The following is a 10,282-nucleotide window of genomic DNA, read 5'->3' as shown; positions in this document are numbered from 1 at the left end:
TCCAAGCCAAACGTTTTCAATTGCGACTATACGTGGCGATGCTCAAGGTATATTCTGACAAAAATAATACACAGAATTTGAAGTCAAGACGCGTATCTGCCGAGCCCAGGCTACAGTGACATTGGCCCTGACGAAAGCGAGAAAACAAAATGGGGGTCGGCTGATGCTTTTTTATTTCACCCAGCAAGGGATATAGGCAGTCAATTTTAAAATGTGTCAAAACACATTTTAGCCGAAAATTGTTCATTTTTTTTTGGGTTAGAAACTTAATTTACTTTTATATAGGTTGAAAACACGAAAGTTGAGTAAGAAATGTTGTCATCCGGGAATAATTTTTAAAAAACTTAATTATCACTTTTACACATTTACATCTATTCTTAACCGGAACAACAATTTAAACTACCTGACACTACACTATCAGAAGAAAGAGAGACCGAGCCGCGTGGCGCTGGCTCTTTTATAATTTAAAATTGCTTACCAAGCTTTCCTACACATCTGTATGAAGCTTGGCACGCAACGTGGCATGATTTACCGGCAGAGGTTCCTAACGGCTCCTCCCTTTGAAGAAAAGCTGTCCTCAGCGTATTGATCCATGGTTTTGATTCATTCCTGTGGTATGAATGGTATGTCCGGAATCTTGCTCCTTTTCATCTCGTCTTTTGGATTCGCGTCTTCAGAGATAACCAACGTTGTCCTTTGTGGGATGAGTGATTTGATTATATAAACTGCAAAAATGGCTATTAGAAGTACAGAAACTGTCGATATTCCGCCGAAGGATAGCCATCCCAATAAATGTATGTTCCAGTGGAGGTTTTCAGTGAGATGTTTGATGTGTTTGCGCTGTTCCAGATGAAGTTCCTGCAAGTACTCTAAAGGAATGCGGTTTATGATGACGGTTGAATTTACCTTTACTCCTATTGTTGGTATAAACGGTTTTACTGGAATTTCTATGTTGCTGTTGCTATACTCTTCCCCGTTTAGTTTTAGCATACAACTCGAAAACTGTATAAGGAATGATCCTTTCAATTCCCGTTGTTGATTTGAGCAGTTGGATGCTAATTGAATATCCGCGTTATTGATGAAAATGCTTCCGTCATCCACTTTTCTGATGATGTTGCCTTTGTAGACTTTCTCCATAGGGCATTGTGCTGTTTCACCTTTCATGATTTGTTGGATGCACTCAGTCGCGGGCTCCAATTGTGACGTGGGGCATATATGAATGTCCCTGTATTTAGGACATGGAGATTTGGTACTGTATAATGTTGGGCCATTCAAATAATAGTGGGAGGTCAGGAAAATCCTGGTATTGTTTGAAATTACTGATTCAACGTAGTTCAAGGTATATTCCGCATTCTTGACTCGGGGTACTTTAAGGATGTATAGGATAGTGTCTTTGTTGTAGATAATATAAGCGCTAGCGATATCCAGAACGTTTTCTACAAGAGTTGTTTCCAGACCCTGGTGCACTAGGAACTGCTGTACTGCTTTCAGCTCCGCCAAACTGATGATTCGGCTGCTCGGTATATTGCGCCTGGCCAAATCTATAGCTTCTTCTATGTATTCTAGCTGTTTAATGAGTTCGTCAATATTAAACAAGAAATTTACTATATCGAAACCAGTTAAAGTCCTTGAAGTTAATGAATCCATACTATGCATCATAGTTAATATGTAATTTGAAATATTATTGATTCTATTTTCAAAAATATGATTAATATTGATCTGTTTATTATTCTGATCTATAAGTGAGTTCGAAGTTTTGTTTATAATTCTCGAGTTCTCTGCATCAGGACTCCCGGAGATGTATTTCCAAAATGTCCCTAACGATTCCCATCTTCTAACTCTAGAGGGTTGTAATTTCTTGAAAGTAAAGTTCAATTTTACAATTTTGGTTTTAACTAAAGAACTCATTAGACTTTGATTACCCATTCTATCCTGAGCTTGGTCATTTAAATCCTGAACGGTTCTGCTTATTAAGTTAAGGTTGATCCGGTGAACTAATCTGATGTAGTCATTACTGATACGAGCTGGTCCAAGAGATATGATTGCCAAAGGATTCTTGTTTAGGTCGTGTATCAGGAGGTCCGTCCGTACTGTTGTTGTCCATAGACAAAGTCTGTAAATAATTTTGAATAATTGGACTTAAGTCTTTGTATGTTTCTTGTGAGTTTTTATGTCTTTTTCGTCGGTTACGGTCTTGTCCGTCTGTGTTTTTATTTATCTCAATTAGTCTATAGCGATGGCCTCCAGGTGAAGATTTAGCTTTGCCTTTAACTAATATCGTTGGTCTAGTCAATTTTTTGAAATTATCGTAATCCATAGTGGGCAACTTTGCATTATGATTGTCTGCTGAAATTTTATTGTGATCTCTAGCGGTTTGTGTAGTCTGCTGTTTTGCTAGGTTTATTTCGTCTAAATTTAGAGATGTCGAATTTCCAAATATTATTTGTCGTGTAGTCAAATTCGTCGTCGAGTGTTTTGACTCGTTGTAAATTGCTGTGATGAGGGCAAGTCCCTCATACAAAGTTAAGTGTTCTACTTTTCTTCTATTTGTCAAGTACATTTCTAACAATGTGTTATGGAAACGTTCCACGATTCCATTGCTATTACTGCAGCTGGCAAAATGAAGTGAAATATTGTGATTTTTCATAAAGTTCTTGAATTTTGCGTTATGAAAGCTTTTTGCCTGATCGCAAGTGATCATTTTAGGAAGTCCAAATGTTTTAAAATATTCTGCCAAAGTTTCTATCAGCTCATCAGCGGTTTCGTGAATTATTTTATAGATCTGAGCGAATTTTGAAAAAGAATCTACGAGTGTGAGAAATTTTTCGGTGTCCTTGACATAAACGACTATATACACATTTTCGAATGGTTTCTCGTAAATTCTTCTGGATATGGGAATTTTAAATGGTTTTCTCTCGTACTTGGAAAATTTACAATCTTCACAATTGCTTATGAAGGCTTTAACTTTTCCAAGCATGCCTGGGAAATAAACTGATTTTTGTATTTCGCCGTAGGTCAGCTTGTATCCTCGGTGGTTGAAATTGTGACATTTTTTATTGACCCTTCCTTCGGAAGTGTCTATAATTTCACTTTGTATGCGTTACGCAGGTGTGTTACGTATTAATCTATCAAGAAATCTCGTGAATTATTAAATAAAATGTATGGTATTTTAAACAAATTCACTTTGACATTGAAAATATAATTATAACAAATGATATGACATGGAATTCTGCCTATTTTTCTGATTTGTTTCAAAGAAACAAAGGATTTTAATTGAGGAACATATAGAAGCATGTACAAAAAATCTTCTCAGAAAAGTAAAAACGTAAAAATTGGAAGGGATTTCAAAAAAATTTTCAGTGGAAACTAGATAGCAAATGTGAGCATGTTTTGAGACACTAATATATCACTTGTATGGATGTATGTATGCGTATGTGTGCAAATTCTGAAATTTACTACCATAAAAATCTCGCTCATTTTTAAGGTGTTGAACAAGTTTAGTTTTACCAAATTATGCATCCATAAGGCGAAATATATGTTATTATTGAACGCTATTGAGTTTCGCTCAGATCAATGACTGATTTAGTTAGTTCTGTATTAATTAATATCGAGGTCTCTGGAAATTACGAGTACAATATATGCAACCAGCGTTACGATATTTACTAACCATGTCACAATAGTTATTCAATCCGATGAGCGCCTTATAGATAGTTAGCATGAAGCACAGTACGTTATCATTCGTTGAGTTGTCACTCAACCCATGGCATCCGCCTTTGGGTAGGCAATTATTTTATCACTTTCACGGTAAATCGCCGTGGGAAGCTGAGTAGTTTTATCTCGTTTTAAATACTGAAGTCTGGAAAAAATTTCCTTATAACTAAGGAAGGGTCAAAACCTCACTGTAGGTGGATTAATCTGGGTTTTTAATGAACTCCTGTTGGTCCTGAAACGAGACTAAATCGGGCAGTTTAATATTAGAGAATTCTACTTTAACCTTTTTTAAATTTTGCTCAATCAGTTTTTTGCAGCTGTTTACCACTTCTATTGGGGCAAATATTCCATTAACCGCTCCGGGATCTAGGTAGGCTTTTAGTACTTGTAGAAGATCTGCATCTGTGTATTCCTTTCTATAAAAAACATGTCTAGTTTGACCAGGGAATATGGTACATCTCAAATGAGGACTTTTTCTGTTATCGTCGGAAATTTTGATTATCAATTGATTTTTATATTTATTGATAATGTGCGGTCCATAGCTTATATTATTTTCGAAGCATTCATTTTTCAGTTCTTGCAGATTTAGTTCCGGGTTTTGAATTCTGGAGAGTCAACGAAGCTGGCTTGATAACTTCCCACGAACTCATTCACTAATGGTGACAGACGTCGGAAGATGATCTGGGATATCACTTTGTAGGCGGCATTGAGGATGGTGATCGCTCGAAAGTTCTCACACTCCAGCTTGTCGCCTTTCCTGTAGATAGGTCATATAACCCCTTCCTTCCACTCCTCCGGTGGCTGTTCAGTTTCCGAGATTCTGACTATCAGTTTGTGCAGGCAAGTGGCTAGCTTTTCCGGGCCCATCTTGATGAGCTCAGCTCCGATACCATCCTTACCAGCTGCTTTATTGGTCTTTAGCTGTTGGATGGCATCCTTAACTTCCCTGACGTAGTCATCTCCTCCGCTACCTTGACTTTCACTATCTGTACTCTCAGCGCCATTCAAATGTTCCTCGTAGTGCTGCTTCCACCTTTCGATCACCACACGTTTGTCCGTCAAGATGCGTCCATCCTTATTCCGGCACATTTCGGCTCGCGGCACGAAGCCTTTGCGGGATGCGTTGAGCTTCTGATAGAACTTGCGTGTTTCTTGAGAAAGGCACAGCTGTTCCATCTCCTCGCACTCCGCTTCTTCCAGACGGCGTTTCTTCTCCAGAAAAAGGCGGGTCTGCTGTCTCCGCTTCCGTATATAACGTTCCACGTTCTGCCGGGTACCTTGCGGCAGCGCGACCGTCCGCGCTGCGTTCTTCTTCTCCAGAATCTGTCTGCACTCTTCGTCGAACCAATCGTTCCGTCGACTTCGTCCCACATACCCGACGTTGTTCTCCGCTGCGTCGTTAATGGCTGCTTGGACTGTATTCCAGCAGTCCTCAAGAGAGGCCTTCAATCGCTCTAGGTCGTACCGCGGCGGTCGTCAGTACCGAACATTGTTGATGACGGATAGGTATGGGCGCAGTTTAACCATCACCAGATAGTGGTCAGAGTCGATGTTAGCGAAACGATATGTCCTGACGTCGATAATGTCGTCAACCGTTGTACGATGATTAAATGAACTTTTCCTCAGCTTTCGGCTGATGTATTAGGAGCTGGGTTGTGTATTTTTGGATTTATTGATCGAATCGAATCAGCCGAAAACTATATAAAAGTTCATTCAATCATCGTACAATGTTCTGTGAAATTGTTCTGTAACATACCAACTGCCATTTTTGCAATTCTGAGCTCAATTGAGCAATCAGAACCAATTTCCAGATCGAATGAGTGACGGAGGTGTATTTTGTTATATATTTTGGCTGAAATCCCCATACAAACTTCAAATCAAATGCGCCAGCTTATGCAACAAGCGATTGAGCTGAAATTTTGAGATATTGATTTTCTCACCAAAAATCACAATCCTGGGGGGTCCCACGTGGAATATGACAAAGTTTTTGTTTCCTGGGCCAGTCTAGTGCTAAATGCTGAAAATAAAACCACAAAAATAATGAACAAACCAAATTTCTTTCCATTGCTTTGTTTTTTATGGGATGAACATCGGAGCCATGAGCTGAAATCCAGGAGCAGATCCCCTATATACCTGTTGGTAAAATAAAGAGAGCTACTGGCAGAAGTATCAGTCAGTAGCCTGCCGTGGAAAGGAGAGAAGGGAGCTTCAGTATTGTTTTTTTTTGCTTTGTGAGGGGGTTCCCTTGTTTTCCAATATAGTAGACTGGTGCTGTTCTTTTTTGATGCCGTGTGCTACGATGTTCCTCGCTGTATTCTGATTTTATTGCTCGATGTATCATGTAATTGCTGTTTCAATATTCACGTTGATCTGTTCCACGTCTAATTTTTGTGTTATCGCATATCGTCGTTTATTGAAGTGGGCTAGTTGTTTCCCCGTAAAGTGCTGCGTCGAAAGGTTAACGGCGAATCCTTCGATGATCTGCGGGTTTATCGGTTTGGAATTCCTCTGTTCATTTCGGTTAGTTTTTTTTTGTGAAGTCTTTTTTTCCGGTCTGACTCGTATTCCTCTGCCCTCTTTACCTTCTTCAAGAACAAATTTACTAGCTTCAAATGCAGATTGTAGCACTCCATGGTTACTCTTTCTAATTCAGCGTAATGCCGCTTTATCGATGTCTTGATGAACTCCGTCTCTGCCTCCTTATAGATACGTTTGTAACGTGAGATCCCATTTCAATCTTATGGCTAACGGAATAATTAGAGCTTGTCGTATGACAGGTGAAGACATTTGACTAACACAGCCTAATAATTTTCATTGTAAGACTTTCCTAATTCTTCCTTCGATTTTGATCGCATGAAATCCCTAGATCGCATTTTCCCCTCCCAACGATTGAAATTCATGGAACAGTTAATCCGTTCGGATTGCAGCTTACAGCTACCTGCCAATCTATCTCGAAAAATATCAATAATGGTATTTGTTAGGACTGTTAGGATTTGTTAGGACTGATATTTGTTAGGAGAACACGTAATGAGTAACTTTGATAAGATGGATACATCACACTGACTGAAGAGAGAAGCTAAGCGGATCTCACGAAGTACATAAAAAAGAGGCTCAAGAGAGGACCTTAGCACTCCACAAGACGCTCAAATAGAGTTCGCCGCCGTACCAAACTGACTATAGATATATCTACAAAACGTTCATTCTGTGCTGCGTTCCATCTAGGATGGGGTGTAGATGTCAGACGGTACATGGAGAATAAGGAGGTGATATAGTCTCGGGATTCTAATCGTCGAACAATGTGGCTGTTTTGAATTCCAATTTATTTTTCCTATTTTTCTCTTATCATGTTATTTCGAACTATCTCAATAACTGTATTTTTTTTTGTTTTCCATCACTCAAATGTCGAGCTTTTCTTTCTGTTCATTCTCGTACAGGGCTGTCTATTTTTCAATTGTCTTTTTCGTTTTGTTTGTTATTTGTTATCAGCTTTTTTGTTGTTTTCTAATAAAATTCTATAACTGGTTTCAGCGATTAGCTTTGCTTTGTTCATACTGGTTTTGTTGTATGTGCTATACTATTCGAAGACTTCCTAACATCCATTTAGTTCTGATAAATTGTTTTGTCTGTTGTTTGTGTTTTTGTGTTGACTTACCTATCGATTTATGACTTTGGATTACCGTTGTTTCCATATTCGACCACTCGATCCACAAATCAATGCCTCGTTGAGATTTTCCTCATCTTCTGATTAGCTTGTATGTGACTATTGTTCGGTAGTTATTATCGATTATTTGTAGAATGGTGGTTTTAAGTTTGCATCTGTTATGTTTTCGCTCTGCAACTACTGTGTTTTTGTATCGCTTGTAGGCTGTATGTCAATGTTTCGTGTTGCTTCGGAAAAGGTAGACCTTCGTCCGACGCTCGTCTTCTATTACGGTTCGCAGGTAAAAAGATAAACTTTCCAAGTCTGTGTTCCACACTACAAAGATGACTTTGTCACTTAACCTTATACGGGGATAGAACGTACGAGAGGTTCGCTTCCGTCCCTACTTATACTTTGCTATTAATCATATCAATATACGTTAAACTTTTGTTTCCCATCACAATAAAAGTACTCACTTTAACGAATCGATAGAGTTTTCTTCCTCAGCTTTGCTTGTAAAAAAATAAAATCTACAATAAATCCTCAAATAATTCTATCAACAACAACAGATATTTGTATAAAGTTAATAATATGTTGTTTTTTTTCACGTGTTGTTTCACACGTGTCATAAATATAGGCATTCGTGTATGTAGTTGTGTTTGTGTGAGTATTTTTGAAAGATGCTCTACGTTCCAAGAGTGTGTGAGTGAGTTGTTGTGTATTGTTTTTTTCCTTTGCTATAGTCAGGTTCAGTGTGAATTTCACATAAGTACAGCGCATTTTCGGTACATTCGTCAGCACAGTTTCATTTGATTTCAGTTGATTATATAAAAAAAATATCGACTGAATAATTTTCCATCAGTATCTTGGTATTAAGAGAAATTGTGTTTGTATTTTTGTTATGTTGGGAAAGGAATAAATGCACACGCTTTCCTTACAACAATATCCTTCTAGTTGCAAACGACAACGGAGGTTTCCATCTTTCTTTTGCATGTGGTTGTCTAATGATTGATCCTGTTGTTATCTAACTTGACGTAAGTAGTATCAAGATTTGTAATTTTAGTTTTTCTTTGTTTGGCAACTTCGATCATTATATTCTTAAAATGATTATATGACTTCGGCTACAGTTACTTTTGTGTGTATGTGTTTTTTTTCTCTTTGTAGAAGTTTGCTGAGCGAATTGCTAACATCCAGATAAAAATGGGTATTCATTGTTATTAATCATTACTGTTAGCGTTTGGTTGCTATTCGGATTGGTTATGGTTTTCTTATTTCTTTATCGAGAATAATGGCTGAAATGGGGGCGTGTTGTCCTATAACATGATTGAGAAAATTGTTTAAATACTTTTACAAGTGTCGTCTATATTTTCCACTACAGAGAACTGGTGCTGGGAATATCGATCGTGATGGTTGCTCAGGTTAGCATCTAAACACGTTGAATGTACAATTTGGATGCTGTCGCTGTTATTTGCTTTGAATGGTTATGGATTATAAAATACTGATATATGCAAAGGTTTCTGTGTCGTTCTATTGAATAAGCTGGGAAATGGTTAATTACAATAAAGTTTCAAATGGATAGTTGAGTTATTTGTAAAGGTTTTCGTTTCGTTTATTTTCTTTAATCATTAAATTTATAGTTGACGGCAGTGATAAAAATCTCTTCTGTTCATGCTGCATGCACCGCATGCTTGCGGTTCCTATTTGACTCAGTACCTGTACCTTAAAAATTGGCTGGAAATGTTATGGCGATGTAGCTGTACATTCCCAAGAGCGGAAAACTAGACGCTATTCACTGAAAATATACTTATCTTGAAAAACAATCTACAGCACAAATTAACAGGAGGCTTAGCTTTGCGAGGATTGACGATCCATTCGGAGATGGCGAGTTTGATTCTCGGTCCGGTCTTGGATGTTTTCGGGTTGGAAACGTTCACAAGATACATACTTATGCAAAGGCGGCATAAAAAAACATTCAATTATTAACTGAGGAAATGCTAATAGAATAGTTGAAAAGCAGGCCAAGTTCCAGTTGGAATGTAGAGCCATAGAAGAAGAAGCTTAAATTATTAACCAATAGAGAGGTGTAATAAATCAATTTACTTCAATGTGTTTTGTTGTTATTTTCATCAATAACTTAAAATGTAATATTCTGAATAAAGACAAATGGATAATAATTATTTTCAGTATTTTTGATTCCGTTTGTGTTATTTAATTTGAAAATCTGTTGATAATTTTATTGAAATGAGTTCACATTGGTGGTAAATGGTATGTTAATAATTAACCTTTCCTGTCAAAAATTGTATCACGTTTTCAATGTCTCCGTCAATTCTTTGATCCATTTAGGGTCTACTTTCGCAAAGACTCCATACTTTTTTAAGCCCATAACTATTTTAGAAATCGAAAACAAAAACTGAAAAAGTGCTGCACGTGCGTACAGCCCTGAAGAATTCACTTGATGTTGCTTCAAAATCGAGTGAATGTCAGGCTAAGCTTGAATAACAGCGCTTTTTTAATTTTTTGTTTTAAATTTTTAAAACTGTTAGGGGTGTCAACAATATGGGCTCTTTACGAAAGTTGACCTTAACCCTTAACCGAAAATACGTTTAATGTTAATGATTTCAATGGTTATTTACATTAAAAATATGTTCGGCCTTTAATTCAACCCGGCGATTATAAAATATATTGAGCACATGAATTTTTTCACGGCACCTTCCCGTTTGTAATAATCATGGAAAAATAGTCGACATGTTCCACATATGTTACTGCAACTTATATGTGACCTGATTTAGTCACAACCAAGGTAGTGCAACCATTTTTGTCTGACTTGTACCGCTCTGGTTGAAATATCCAATGCCAGATCTAAATATCTAAGAAGACGGATGAATTCTTGGGAAGTACAGCGTACAACTTTACCACAAATGGATTGAAACT

General features: G+C 37.5%; 1 long non-coding RNA gene across 1 annotated transcript; it reads right to left on the bottom strand.

Moving 5' to 3' along the window:
* Window positions 1-7,014: 7,014 nt before the first annotated feature.
* Window positions 7,015-9,773, bottom strand: LOC134224987 (uncharacterized). Its single transcript, XR_009983129.1, has 2 exons — window positions 9,634-9,773; window positions 7,015-9,450 (listed from the first exon to the last, which is right to left on the bottom strand). It is a non-coding gene; the product is annotated as an uncharacterized LOC134224987 (long non-coding RNA).
* Window positions 9,774-10,282: the final 509 nt, after the last annotated feature.

This window comes from Armigeres subalbatus, chromosome 3 (genome assembly GCF_024139115.2).
Source record: "Armigeres subalbatus isolate Guangzhou_Male chromosome 3, GZ_Asu_2, whole genome shotgun sequence".
Lineage (NCBI taxonomy): Eukaryota > Metazoa > Arthropoda > Insecta > Diptera > Culicidae > Armigeres > Armigeres subalbatus.
The sequence above is the reverse complement of the archived record's forward strand: the minus strand, read 5'-3'. Positions and strand labels throughout refer to the sequence as shown.